The 15,303-nt window shown below is 44.9% G+C and overlaps 1 pseudogene; it reads right to left on the reverse strand.

The window, feature by feature from the left end:
- Positions 1–4,204: 4,204 nt before the first annotated feature.
- LOC125552782 overlaps positions 4,205–15,303 on the reverse strand; it is a 42,703-nt pseudogene continuing 31,604 nt past the window's right edge.

Consider the following 15,303-nt stretch of genomic DNA (forward strand, 5'->3'; position numbering starts at 1 on the left):
TAATTTCGTCATCAGTGAAAGGTTCTTCTAGCTTGGCAAACATACTTGGGTCCTCAACATTGCCATATAGTGAGCTAAGATCAAAGTGCATTGGTGTGTTGTGAGCTGTTCCCATCCTCTTTTTAAAAGCTTCCCATAGGATTGCTGCTTTATTCTCATGATCAGTAAACTCCACCTGCTCTCATTTTGTAGAACAGCAATGTAATTGTGTTTGCGGTTGATTGTTGCTTTTGTATGAAAGAATTTGGTATTTTCATCACCAAACCTTACTCCTTTAATCTTCCCTCTTTCGCTTCCAGTAAATTTTCTATTTTTCAGTAGAATCAGCAGTTCTCCTTTGAGTATCTCTCTACAGTTCCATTCAAGATCAGATAATGCTTTGTATTCTTCAAACAAATCTCAAAGGAAAATTCTAGCATTGATGTCCTCAATTTTTCTTCTCAAGCAAGAAAGACTTTTGGACCAGTTCTTAAGTGCTCTTCTCAAATTCTTCAACTTTGCATTGATACTTTTAGCTGCATCAGTATATCCTACTGGGATGCTCCAAGCAGATGAAACAATGTTTTTAAAATCACTATGCTGTAACCAATGGTTTCCAAACCTGAAAATCTTAGATTTTGGAATCATGGTACCAATTTTAATCATGCAAGGCACTTGATCAGAGATTGGCCTGGCTAGAGGAAGAGCCAAAGTATCTGGGAAAGATGTCATCCAAGAGGTAGAGGTGAAAAACGAATCCAATTTATCTAAGAGAGGGTTATCCTGCATATTAGTCCAGCTATATTTTCTGCCTTTCATAGGCAACTCAATTAAACTAAGGTTGTTGATGTCCTCATTGAAAATCAACATATCATTAACATCTCCTACTGGCCTATTTCTATCTTGTGGATCTCTGATGAAATTGAAATCACCCATAACAATCCAGTCCACATCTGGAGGCATATGAATATTTGAGAACCAATCAATGAACTCAGCTTTGCCATTATGTTCACAAAGGCCATAGATGTTTGTCAAAATCCAGCTTTGTTGAGATAAGTGACTGCTAAATTGAATGGACAGAGATAATCTATTTTGGAATATTTGTTCCCCAGAGAAAAGGGCCCCGTTCCAAACAACTAGCAAGCCACCTGAAGCTCCAATGGAAGGCAGATATTCAAATTTGTTGAATCTAGTGGGGCAGATGTTCCTGATATAAGCCAGATCAAAAGTCTCTCTTTTTAGTTTCCTATAGACAAACTATAGAGCAAGCACTTTCCTCAATTTTCTGCTTCAAAGCTAGCCACTTGGCCTCAACATTTAATCCTCTAATATTCCAGTTCAAAATGTTCCATGTTCTGTTGTTACTCATGATTAAAGATATCAGAGTCTGTGCTTATCAGACTAAAATCAAACCACTTCAGCAAAGCAAAATCATACAACTCACAGAAACTGATTAACATAGTGCTCCATAGCTTGACAATGCATATTAAAGGTGCAGTCTTACAGCAGGATAGACAAATTTCATGCATAACCCAAAACATCATAAAAGTTCTGATCATAGCAACATCATTGTTAGGTATTATAGGGGGATATAGTTCCCCATCAGTAGAACTAGTTGGTGAACTAATCATTTGGGAAGATGTGCAACATTTTCTTCCTCCATGGCCAAGCACATCTTGCCAGCTTCCATCAATGACTGTTTGTTCTTCTGCTTCTTTGCAAGCTTGAGCTCCAGCTCCCCATCAGCCACCTTGCAAAAGGATTTTGATGAGTACAACATGGGCTAGTATCTGCTTGATGGTATCTATCCTCCCTGGGCTACCTTTGTCAGCACCATCTCTAACCCAGTTGACCAGAGAAAAGCTCACTTTGCCCAAAGACAAGAAACAACTAGAAAGGGTGTTGAGAGGGCATTTGGATTTCTGCAGGTCCATTTTGCAGTTGTTCGTGGACCTGCTAAACAATGGGATTCTGAGACCTTGTGGGAGGTGATGACATGTTGTGTGATCATGCACAACATGATCATCGAGGATGAGGGTGAGGATGCTGTCGCGGCTCTATAATTTGAGAACATGAGTGATTCAATCGAACTTCTAGACCAGAATCCAGCCACATTTGAAGAGTTTATTCAAATGCATCAACAAATTCGACCTCGAACAACTAACGAGAAGCTAAAGCAAGATCTGATTGAGCATCAGTGGGCGGTTAAAGGGGACAACAATGTTGGGGTGTAGTATTTGAACTTTTTAAAATTCGAACTAGTCTTGCATGCGGCTATTTGAACGTCAGTACTCTATGTATGCGACTATTTGATCGTGTGGACTTAAATAAATGAGGGAGGATGGATGTATGCGGGCAGCACTGGATGGCGGCCTCCCACATCCGTGCGCACGGACTAGCCCCCTATCCGCGAACAGATGACAGAGGAAATTCAAGGGTTGCCCCCATACATTTCAAACACCTTTTCAACAAACCGGATGAAATTCATGAAGATATGACCGGATTTCATATAAACATGCCAGATTTCATACGAACTGGACAAAAATGTTACATTTTGGACATATTTTTAATTAAAGGATAAAACTATGTGCACATACGGTTGCACGGAGCTCCACTCCCATGACATGGATACACTACAGTAGTCTACGTCCAGCCGCGGCGGATCCCTTTGTCTTCCTCATGTCCGACAGCCCGCGCACCGGACTGCCGGGAGCCCAGAGGTATATTCTTCCACCATATCTTCCAATGTCTGGCTGATGCTCATCGGAGTGGCAAAGAGGGTGCTTTAGCCGGAGGGGAAGAGGGGCAGCTCTGCTTCCATGGAGCCTAGGCAGGGGTCGATGATGGTCTGCGCAGAAGGACCGGGCAAGTCATCGGCTGTGCAAGCTAGCAACACACCAGCGGTGGCCTTCTACCCAAGCGGTGGCGGCCTCCCATGTTCTACTTTCCCTCGATGCTGGCAACAGAGACTGATGTGTCGGCCACTGACTCGTCGATATCTGTGCAGGCAGCTTCTTTCTTTGCCAGTAGGGCATGGTTATGCACGCGTTGATGATGGATGGGGCGGTCACAGGCACAGGAGGCGCTGTACGACATGGCGTAGTCCACGGCAGTGACGATGCCCATGCCGCCGTGCTTCCCACCGTGGCGGCTTGGAGCAACTCGCCACTCCTCGGCAAGCTGACTTGGAGCAGCGAGTTGCTGAACCACACGCCGGCTTGGGCGGCAACTTGCTCCGTCAAGCTAGGCGAGGGAGGTAGAGCAGCGAGTTGCCTCGCTCGTATCCGGCGGGCTCAGTGGACCACCCAGCCGACTTTTATGCCGGAGAATTGCTCTTCCTGCTTGTCAGATGCCATCGAAAGGGTGAAAAAATGGTGGAAGGAGGAGATGGGGAGCAGTGGAGTGGTGCTATTCTTGCACGACGCCTGGCCTCCGTTAAATAGAGAGCGGATGGGAGGAGCTTACCCGACGTTGTGTTTAATGTCGCCCTGCTCATGAACGGACGTGCAGTCGGAGTAGGTTTCTTAGCTTACGCGCGAGTTTTAATGGAGGTGTTTGAATGTGGCGAGGAGGCGTGTTCAGTCAGGCATGTAGTAGGCGGTGCCCTCAGCCGACACGCCGCTTCAATGATGAAGGCAGTGAGAGGCCACGTCCGTCGTGCAGCCAGCACGCGACATGGCGATGACTACTTGCCACCCTTCCAGGCAAAAAAAGGCACTTGCGGGAGCCTTCAAGGGGTAACCGTTGGGGACTTGCTCCCACGGGCGTGGCGTCTGGCCCATTTACAGGCTTGTACGTAGCTTTACTAGGGCTTAAAGATCAGCCCCACCCCAGCACCACACACACTCACAAAAATCAGGGTGCAAAGCTTATTGCGTTTTCTTGATTAAAAAAGTGTAATTTAGATATTTTGCAGCAGGCATGAGAACAAATAAAAATAAATCATGTACTATAAAGTGGATTCGGATTTTTTTTAGCAACAGAGGTGTACGTTCCATTACTTCAAGACCTTAAAAGATCGGTGTGCAAAAAAAATGGTGCCTCACTGTTTACTGAAAAATTGAGGTCAGTAACTACAAAATTCTATAGACCTCGTCAAGACAGCTTGGAACATTTAAGCCAATATAAAGTTGGATTTCATACACGATCATAGCTTCAAAAACACTATAAGACCTTATCAGCCTGCCCCAGTTCAAGTATTCAGTCTTTGCCTGCGCATCTACCATTATTTCTCTTCATCTGATTGAGAAGGTCCATCAACCGCGTCGACAAAGTACTCAACTGCAAGCAAATCAACATGCATATGAATGGATACAAATTTTCAAAATTAAAGTCCCAGTTGACATTATAAAGAAGCACTCAAAATCACCTATGTCATCATGCTCCGTGGAATCAAGTAAGATATCAGAATCCGAAGGCATGAATGGGTTGCCTGCATAGTTCTCAAGAGCTGCCAGGTCTGAAAGTCAATAGAACAGCCTTTACTAAATGATAAAAAAACTGGACCAAATTCATGATCTGAGGCAGATGAGTTAGCTAAAATTTAGAATGGAACATAGTTACACCAGGAAACGTGCTTGCTATTTTAGTCTGTACTCTGATCACCCAAAAAGTGCAAAGACCAACATGTTATTGAAGTCAATTCCAAGAAGAAAAGTTAAGGATAATAGCACACTTTTACTATAACTGTATGGCATGTTGCCCTTATCTCTTTTCTTTTGCAATAAAATAATAACAGCTATATTTCTGATTCTTGCTTTGCTGCTAGTAGGATTTGAACATATATTCCACAATTATCTCTATCCACTATAAATTAGCATACTAATTTCCTCAATTAAACAAGAGATAGGCTATAAAACGAATATATCACCATATATACCATGATTTCCAATCTAATGAAGCAATGTTTCTAACTTGCGGCATCAATATGCGTGACAACAAATGGTAAGATCTACCAAGATAGAACATTACCTCCCAAATTTGTCAAATCTGCAGATAAATCAGAAAGGCTGAAATCCCAGATCTGATGCCCTAAGGAAGAACCATCACCGCTATCTAGTCCTATTTCCAGAGGCCCTCCATTTTCCACATCAGCTCCAATGGTGGTATCTACTGCTGCTGCATCCACATCCATCTCTGATAACTCAGATGGAGTGAAAGTGAGATGGTTGCTCGACATTGCGGATGATGAACTCATAGCAATCTCAGATGACACAGTACCAAAGACTGTTGCAGCATGTGCAGCTTCAGGTAATTCATTGTCCATTATGCTTTAGCAAGACAAGGCAAACGTTAAATGAATAATGAATGTGCTGAGAAAAGAAATCTAATTATAGTAGGATGGTAGATTTGTACACCATCCTAAGAACAATCATGGTTGTACAACTCAAATGAAAATGGACCAAAAGAAGGAAAAAATCATTTGGTTATGTTAAAGTTCACATTTTTCTTGGGAAAAGCTAAAATAGTATTCGGCAAGTTGTTCTAGACTTTTTTATGCTTTGTATGGAACCCTGTATTGGAGGATTAACCAGTAAATAAAAAGAGAAACAATAATTACTAGATGGATTAACCTATTAAGCACATAATCCCATGTAAGTCTAAAAATGGACAAGATAATGATATGTACAGGACAAAAGCATTAGTTTCACTTTCCAAAGTATCATAATGTGGTTCGCTGGAAATAAACTGCAAAAAAGATAGATAAGCAAATGGAAACCAGGCAATGAAGATGCTTACCCATTTGCTGAGCTCATACGAATTGGGTGATAGGGCATTCCATTTGCTATATGGTAGCCTGGTGGACCACAAGCCATTGCATTAACATGAGGCTGACCAGAAGCAGGTATTCCAGGTTTCTGAAGTACTGGATATCCTATAGGCAAATTGTTAACTGCGCTGATGACAGGAAGAGTCGCCTAAGAAAAAACGAAAAGAACTTCACAAAAGAAGCAGACCAATAAAAAATGAAACAAAGCTAAGTATCAACTCACAAAATACCAGAGATAGAATGACATTTCATTGTCAAAAGAGAAAACTTAAAAATTGTCTGCCATGAGATAATAAGAAACTCAGACATGCCACAGTAATGACATCTTTTAATCCAGGGCAGAAGACTCACGTATTAGCATTACTGCCAGGAGCATCATTAGCACATGTATGGAGGAAAGCAACACCAAACAAAAAGAAGTGCTATTAGAATCAAGGATTCAAGGTAGCCCCTTCAACTGGTTTAAGTCATACTAGCAAAAGAGCTCATGCGTTGCAACAAGAAAAAAATAAGTCCTCAAAAATCTGAAAACCAATTTATGTCGGACACTACAGGGACTTTACATTTCGATTTTGATTCCGATAGAGTCCCCCTTGTGCGTTGGTGATGGACGACAACTGGTCGAGCAGGGTGGGCATTTGTGAGGCGGCGCCTAGGATTAGAGCATGTTGGTGACGGGTGCCAACTGCTTGACATGATTGTTATTGAAGACGTGAGGGCAAGTTGTGCCCCACACACACCTCATTCACGTCCTCAATGGGACGATGGCCCAATACTAAATGGGCAGGCGTTGCCACACGAATCGAAACATTATTTGATTGAATTGCCCAATACTAAATGGGCAGGCGTTGCCGCACGAATCGAAGCATTATTTGATTGAATACCCTGCAGGTCATCAATGGTCAGGTTCTCTTCTTTAAGATCAAGTTTGCCCAGCCTATTTCTGGAATATATATTTTTCAAATCCCGCTTAAGTTAGAGCCAATCAGCCATGTGCGTTTTTTTGAGAAAACTCGCTTAACCAATAAAATGACATCTTCCTTTATTTCCCTAGCAAGGTTGGCTTAGATGACTTGATTCGCGCATGCAGGCTCCTTCAACGTGACCATGGTTTGAGTCCTTGTTCAGTCATTTCTATTTTAAGGCAAAACGCTGCGTGCAACGAAACGACCTATGAAAAAACAAAGGGGTATTTTGTGACTTACGGGTGGCATGGTGGGTAATTACTATCAACTTTAGAGTGGACCAAAAAATCGGGCAAACCCACTGTCCTTTATTATTAGGTAAGGTATATAAAATTGTTTATTAGCATCTACAACTAGAAACTTCGAGGGAAACAATGGACCAGTCGTATGTGTTGTATTTAAAGATGACGACTGGACTTAACTTATAATTACGAAAACTTATCAGTAAATAGTGGTTTGCCAGAAACATATACTCCCGCTATAAACAAATATAAGTCGTTTTAGATCACTAAAACGTCTTATATTTGTTTACGGAGGGAGTATTTGTTTGTGTCCTTTATTGGCTGACTGCCATGGATAGTAAGAAGATAAGCTTAAGGGAGGTATTGGTCTTTCAGGTAACAACCTAACACAGGATATAGCAACCATCGAGTTCTTGTGCGAGTGACATGGACCATCAACAGGTCAACTAACATGCGACATTACATTATTATTATAAACAACGCGAACACTGAATCAAAGGATTTATTAATAACAAAACCATGAATAAAATCTAAAAAAATGTGTTAGAGCATCTCCAGCAGATCCCCTCCCCCCCAAAAAAAATTCCTGGTATAGGGTGAGTTGAACCAAAAAACGTGCTCCAGCAGATCCCCTTTCCCCAAACATTTTTTGGTGATCACCAAAGAAACACCCCAACACACCCTATATAGAGGAGTAGGCCCCCACCCTAAAAGCGCCACTTCATCGGGTAACCATTAAATCCCACCGCCACCACCGGCACGCGCCTCTCCTCTACCGCCCACCATGCCGCTGCCGTTGTCACCGCCCCAATGGCCGGTGCGCGCCTCCCCGCGTCGCTCCATGAGAGAGATCAGGAAGGAGGAAGAAAAAAATTGGCTCACAGACATGTCGGCCCCACACATCGGGGGTATACTGGAGACGAGTTTATTGGTAGAGCCCCTATAACCACTTATAGGGTGGGGGAAAGGGGGTGTTGGTGATCTGATGGAGATGCTCTATTATCGTATATATAAGTTTGTAATTGCATATTTACAAATGAGGTTCAAATCAATTATATAGGGATTTTAATAATAACTGACAAAAGTAAATCCTGCATATTACATCACAGCTTTGGCAGATAACACACCTCATTACCTAATTTAGTTAGGGTACAATATGAGGATAGACATTACCAGGCATAGGACTCATTCCATTTTGTGTTGGAGCCAGTGGAACCTGCTGGGGTATTGGGCACTTCATCAAATTGGATTGGTGTTCCAATAAATGATTAAACAAGTTGATCTATTTTTTTTAATTTCAACCTTATGTAATAACCTTGAAAAAACTCAGAATTCTCTTCTTCAAGCTTCTTCCATACTGAAGGACAGAAGTGGAGGAAGGCTTTAGTGCTATAACAGATGCATCTAAATGCTTAGCTATCAAAATATCTCGAAAGATAAGGCATTTTAAAAATCAAAATATGCATCATATACTAAACATATGAGATAACAGTTTTCCTTCAAATTCCAGTTGGCGTGATGGAGTTATGAAATCCCCAAAACAAATGCTCTAAAATTTTCTAGAAAGAATGTTGAATAAAACAGATTAGTATTCATTTCAATACCATACAGATGTACAGTACATAACTACAAGATCATAATAGGTTTTATGTTAACTTAAGTACACGTCTAGTAGTGAATGTTCTATTGAGACGTATTTTGAATAATATTAGTACTCAATTTAGTCACTACATCAAAATAGTAATGGCTGATGTACAAACAACTATAATGTATCCAGGACAGGGCTCTCATCTTAGAAACCTTCATGTTCCTAGGCAACTAAAAGTGAACATCTAAAATTCTGCAAGAAGATTATCTGATAACAAGTACTTCTGTGTGATTGTTAAATTGTGATCCAAATTCTACCATATTGGACTAGACGTAGTACATACAATGTGGGCCTTTGCGTTGGTACCGACGCGTACGAGTACAACTCGTTTACTTTTCCTCCAAGGACTCTCATGTATTGCCCTCATATATACCCCATGTAGTCGCATCTTAGACGGTCCGTCGTCTCGTGCTTGTAATACTCCTTCTCATAGTGATTGCGCCTTCGTGCATCCGTGGTTTTCTCCCGCAAGGGTTTCCACGTACAAATCCGTGTCTCTTTATCTTGTTTATTTCTCGTTATTATCTAACAAGTGGTATACAGAGCCAAGTTTCATATACGAGATTTGAGACGAGATATTAGGGTTCGGCTGTGCGCGCCGCCGCCATCCTGCTATCTTTGGATCGGAGACAGTTTCCGGTGTGAGCTGCTATACGAGCCGCTGCAGCCGAGACCGACAGGATTTTTCGTTGCTGATCAGTTTACAAATCGAGCAGTCCATCGAGGCTTCCACTACCCACCGTTGTCAAATATCAAGTCGTCGTGTCGGCTGTCTCCTGTGCACGCGATAAGGCCAACTCCACCGCGCGACCCCAAACGGACGTCTGTTTTGCCCTGATTTTGTCCGTTTGGGTAGGGAGATGGGGATGTGTCCGAGCGTGTCCTGGGATGCGGTGGCCGTGCGCCCAATGCGCAGACACATCCCGGCCGCATCTTGTCCGCGTACTTCTTTCCTTGCAAGCCCTTAACTTTTTTTCATCATTCATTTTTGGTACATGGAAATACATCACCAAATTTTGACTAGAAAAGCAAGACCAAAGAAAACAAGAACCACAAGAATACATTTTAGAAGGTATCCAACTTCCATAACTGCTCCTGTAAGTTGGATTAGTGCCTTCTCGATGCATTCATTGTTGATCTGCGGAGGAGTCGCCTCCATCTTGCGTGTTTCTTTCTTCTTCGAGTCTAAAGAAGAAGGCGTTGCTTCCTCGCATCTAGTCTCGTGTCTAGCCTCTAATCTAGCAACAAGTGCACTTGTCTCATCTACAGCCTCTATGCTAGCTAAAAGTGCACGAACATCTACTAAATTGCGCTCTATCAATATATCAATCTACACTCTTCTTCCCAATACCAAAACATGCATCCATTCTAGACAACAAAATTTAAATTAGCACAACTAGTCAAATCTAGAGCACAAACCGAAGCTAAAAAGAGCACATACCTCATTGTTTAAGCACTTGATGAACACCCATCCGGGATGTTCCGGCGTTGTAGACACGCGGCGCACGACCTTCTTTAGGTAGTGGTCGCACTTAATGAGCGGCAATGGTGCACCGACGAGCTTTTGGGCTAGCACCGAGCCCGGTTGACCGCCATTCGTGTATCTGCCGACGGACCACCGACGATGTAGATCCGAGTGGCTAGAGGAGGAGCCACTGCTTGCATGTGGCCTTGCGGCCCTGCCATGGCCTTCCGGGCCAGTGCCCGGCTAGTCCATGGCATGGCGCGGCCTACCACAGCCGGGCGAGCTCAAGACCGGCCGGATCCGCCTCAAATCCGGCCGGCGGGTGCGCAAAACAGGTGGCCGTGGTTGGGTAGCTCGAGGGCACGGAGGGGAAGGGGCTGGGTGAGCGCACGTCCGAACTGCACAGCTACAATGGCAGCGATGGCGGCGGCGAGGGAAGAGTGGGGAAGAGTGGAGAAGAATGGACGGCGTGCGGCCGGAGGGAGGGAGGGGGGTGGATAGAAAAAGGTTGTCCCTGTGCCACTGACGGGCGGGCCAGGGGAGGACACGCGTAGACGGCCCGCGCGTCTGTGTGTTGTCCGTTTCACCCCAAAAGCGGTGCAAACTTGGGCCGGGGATGGGTCAAAAGCGGACAGAAAATGGACAAAAGTCCATTTGCGCCCGCGCGCTGGGCCGTCTGGTTCATCCGTTTTACCCCAAACGGACGGGCGCGGACAGGATGGGGTCGCACGGTGGAGTTGGCCTAATCTGCTGCACTAGCGCATCACGCCCGAGGCTTCGGGAGCAAAGGATCTGGCCAGTCGTCACGTCCTCGCGCGAACACCGGAGAACCATAGCAATCATCAAGTACCTCAACTAGTACTCCTGTCCTACACGTGAAGGCTACAGGGTTACTTTTTCTTCTCAAATTGCTACATCCACATCCAAACGATATCCAGGTGCTAGTTACTCTATTTCTTTAACCCGTGTACTAATTCTATCAAGAATTTTTTCTACCGGCTTGTACTACTTTGTGCACACAGATTAATCTACTCATAGCATCCATGAAGTACGATCTTCCGCTGCTGGACCGTGACACAAGGTTTACCCTATGGCAAGTCAAGATGCGGGCGTTGTTGGCACAGTCCGACTATGATGAAGCATTGGATAGTTTTGGGAAGAACAGAATTCAGGACTGGACTAATGAGGAGAACATAATTGATTGCAAGGCTTTGTCACAAATTCAACTCCATTTGCATAACAATATTTTGCAGGAAGTTTTAAGCGAGAAAACTGCCGCCGCTCTATGGTTAAAGCTGGAAGGGATTTGCATGACTAAAGATCTCACCAGCAAGATGCATCTGGAGCAAAAATTATTCCTGCACAGGTTACCCGAGGGAGGTAATGTTTTGAACCATATTTCTGAATTTAAGGAGATTATATCTGATCTAGTTGCAATGGAGGTTAAGTATGAAGAGGAAGATACTTCTTTAATGTTACTTTGTTCACTGCCAAGTTCTTATACCAATTTTAGAGACACCATATTATACAGTCCTGATACTCTCACACTTAATGAAGTTTATGAAGCTTTGAACTCTAAGGAGAAGATGAAATTAATGGTGCCTCATGATGGTTCGAGTTCATATCAAGCCGAGGGATTATCTGTTCGTGGCAGGACAAAGGAGAAGAACTCCAATAATGGAAACAAAGGCAAAAGTAAGAATGGCCACAAGGGCCGGTCGCAATCCAGAGACAAAAAATATTGCAGATATTGCAAGAGAGACGGGCATGACATCTTAGAGTGTTTCAAGTTGCAGAACAAGGAAAAGAGGAAAGGTAACAAACAAGGTGAAAATTCTGCTAACGTTGCTCATGATGATAGTTACGATGATGCTCTTGTCGTTATTGCTGGATGTGCTGAGACCAATGATGAGTGGGTACTTGACACCGCATGCACTTTTCATATGTGTCCACATAGAGATTGGTTTAATACTTTTGATTTCATTACTTCTGCTGGTTCCGTTTTGGGTTTTGAAAATTCACCATGCAAGATTAAAGATAGGTTCCGTTCGAATCAAGACGTTTAACGGCACAATTAGAACTTTGACAGATGTTCGGTATATTTCGAAGATGAAGAGAAATCTTATCTCTATTAGTGCCCTTGATGCAAAGGGGTATGAGTATTCAAGTGGAGATAGTGTTTTGAAGGTCACCAAAGGCTCCCTTGTTGTGATGAAAGGTGACTTAAGTTCGACAAATGGTCTTTACTACCTTCAGGGTTCTACCATTTCAGGTAACACTACTCCAGTTATTTCAAAGAATTCTGATTGTGATGCTGCTAACCTTTGGCATATGCATCTTGGACATATGAGTGAACTTGGTTTAGCAGAGTTAAATAAGAGAGGTCTTCTTGATGGATATGAACCTGGTAAATTGAAATTTTGTGAGCATTGTATCTTCGGCAAACACAAGAGGGTGAAGTTCAACACTTCGACTCATACAACTGAAGGTAGTTCTTGATTATGTCCATTCTGATTTATGGGGACCATCTCGCAAGAAGTCACTAGGTGGTGCTAGTTACATGCTGACTATTATTGATGATTATTCGAGAAAAGTATGGCCTTATTTCTTGAAGCATAAATATGAAGCATTCTCAGCATTTAAGGAGTGGAAGATTATGATTGAGAGACAAACTGAAAAGAAGGTAAAAATACTTCGCACTGATAATGGTATGGAATTCTGTTCTAAGCAATTTAAGAATTATTGCAAGTCTGAAGGCATTGTTAGACATTACACCATTCCTTATACTCCTCAACAAAATGGTGTTGCTGAGCATATGAATAGTGTCGTGGTTCTAAGGCTGACAGTAGAATAGGGGGTAGGAATGTAGAGGCAAGATCCTAGCTATGGAGGAGTTGTACACACGAGTTTACGAGTTCAGGCCCTTCTCGGAGGAAGTAACAGCCCTACGTTTCGGAGCCCAGAGGCGGTCGACTGAATATATGTGTGCGAATTACAGAAAGTGCGAACCCTTGTCCCAGAGGAGGGGGTGGCTTATATAGAGTGCGCCAAGACCCCAGCTCTCCTCCGTTACACAAGGTTCGATGCTCATAAAGGAGGGGCGTTACTGGTAACGTCTGCAGTAAAGTGTTGTAAATGCCCATAAAGCTATGGTTCAAGTCATGACCATTGCAGAGTGGAGGGTTTCTCATCTTCTGGTGGTCGAGTGTCTTCAAGGTGGTTGAGTGAGCACATCTTCATGGTCGAGTGGATGATGGTTTCTCTTCGACTGCTTCTGATTCTTTGTAGAGATGTCCTTGGGGAGGGTATGTTGGACAGATCCATGACCCTACCCTAGGTACATAGCTTCATCATTAGCCCCTGAATGGATCAGGGTTTGAGTGAGGAAGGAGATGGGAACACTTCCGACCCATTCTTTGTGCTATGAGTATATCTTGTTCTGGAACAATGAGTTGAGGTGAAGACGTTGACTCCTTTCTCAGTCGCCTTGGTCCATTCTTGGTTTTTGTCGAGTGAATTTTCACGGTAGAATTCCGAATGATGATGTAGAGGATGTTTATCTTCAGTCTGACAGGTCGCTCTGCTCTCCGCGGATTTCGCGGGATTCGAATTTTGGGAAGCGTGCCAGACGGACGGAACCGAGGTTATTGGGACGGATTAGGCAAGTCTCCTCGATCCCCATGCCACCTTTTTCGCCACGTACTGCGCGTGCGACTATTGCGGGATTTGTTTACATTGTCTGGGTCCACCAGCCAGTCACTCGGGTGACGACCTTATAAAAGGCCCCGGACCAAGCCTCTGCCCCGTGCGCTCCCATCCTCTCTTCTTCTTCTCCCGATCTCTCCATCACGCTCGCTTCCACTCTCGTCGCCGGACTCTCGCTCTCGCTCGACCTGTTGCCATGGGGAAAGAGAAGACGGTGGCGCTGGAGCGCGCGAAGAAGGCGACCGCGAAGGCGAAGGGCAAGCGGACCAGCCGGGGCGGATCCTCGTCGAGATCCGGCCTGCCGCCGGGCTGGATCCAGGGTGGCTGGATCCGCTCGACAATCACCCAGGACGACCACGATGACCTGGTGGAGGGGGGACTGATCCCCCATAAGTCGGCACGGCTCCCGGGGAATGAAACCGAGCCGCAACCAAGGGAGGGTGAGTGTGTTCTCCTTGCCACCCACATAGATCGCGAATTCTCACTGCCTCCCCATCCTTTCTTCCGGGGTTTTTTGAACTTCTTTGGGGCTCAACTTCACCATTTCACTCCAAACACCATAGTCTATCTGGCTGCTTTCGTGTCGATGTGTGAAAATTTCTTGGGCTGTTGACCGCACTGGGGACTTTTCAAACACATCTTCACCCGCCGCTCCCAGTCGGTCAAAAAGGCCAAATCGAGTGACGAGAAGACACAAGTGATCCAGATGTGCGGGGGTCTGGGGATCCAGATGAGGAGCAAGAGTACCTTCCCAGCCATGATCCTCCCCGACTCGGTCCGGGGCTGGCAGTCGACTTGGTTCTACTGCAAGGATCAGCCGACCCCGGGTCAGTCGACTGGACTTCCTCCCTTTTCCTTGGCTCGAGTGAAGAAGCCCGCCCCCCTGAAGGTAGTTCCAGAAGAGAAGGCACATGTCAAGGTGCTGGTCGAGCGGGTCATCCAGCTTGTCTGCGACGGGGTGACCGGGATGGACCTGCTGGAGGTCTTTCTCGGTCGACGCATCCAACCGCTTCAGGCGTGTGATCATCCGATGTGGATGTACTCTGGGCTCACTGATTCCACTCGGATCCACCCGGAGGATGTCAGCAAGGATACCCTGGAGAAGTGGTTGATGGGGATCACCAGCAACAAAGACAACCCTCGGGGGTCTAGGAGGGTGATTCCATTCGACAACTCAACCAGCTGGAGCAGGTATAATTCTGTTTTATCAAGTATCTTTCCGATTCACCGTGTGATATCTTGTTTATGGTCGACTGAATTCCCTTTGACCGTTGTCCTTTCAGGCCCTCATTGACATGTACTCAATGCCCAATGGAGTGCAAGACCAAGATGCCGAGGAAGAAGCAAGCGGGGGCGAGAGTGGCGAGGAGCATTCGGATGCCGAGGAGGACGAGGAGAGCGATGAATCGACTGATGACGAAGAAGTCGACTCGCCTCCTCGCAGGGAGAGGAGATCCAAACACGCTCACGACCGGGTGAGCGCTCCGGACTTGGTGGCACGCCGATTGGTCAGTCTTCGAAGCGTCCCA

Source organism: Triticum urartu, chromosome 1 (assembly GCF_003073215.2).
Source record: "Triticum urartu cultivar G1812 chromosome 1, Tu2.1, whole genome shotgun sequence".
Lineage (NCBI taxonomy): Eukaryota > Viridiplantae > Streptophyta > Magnoliopsida > Poales > Poaceae > Triticum > Triticum urartu.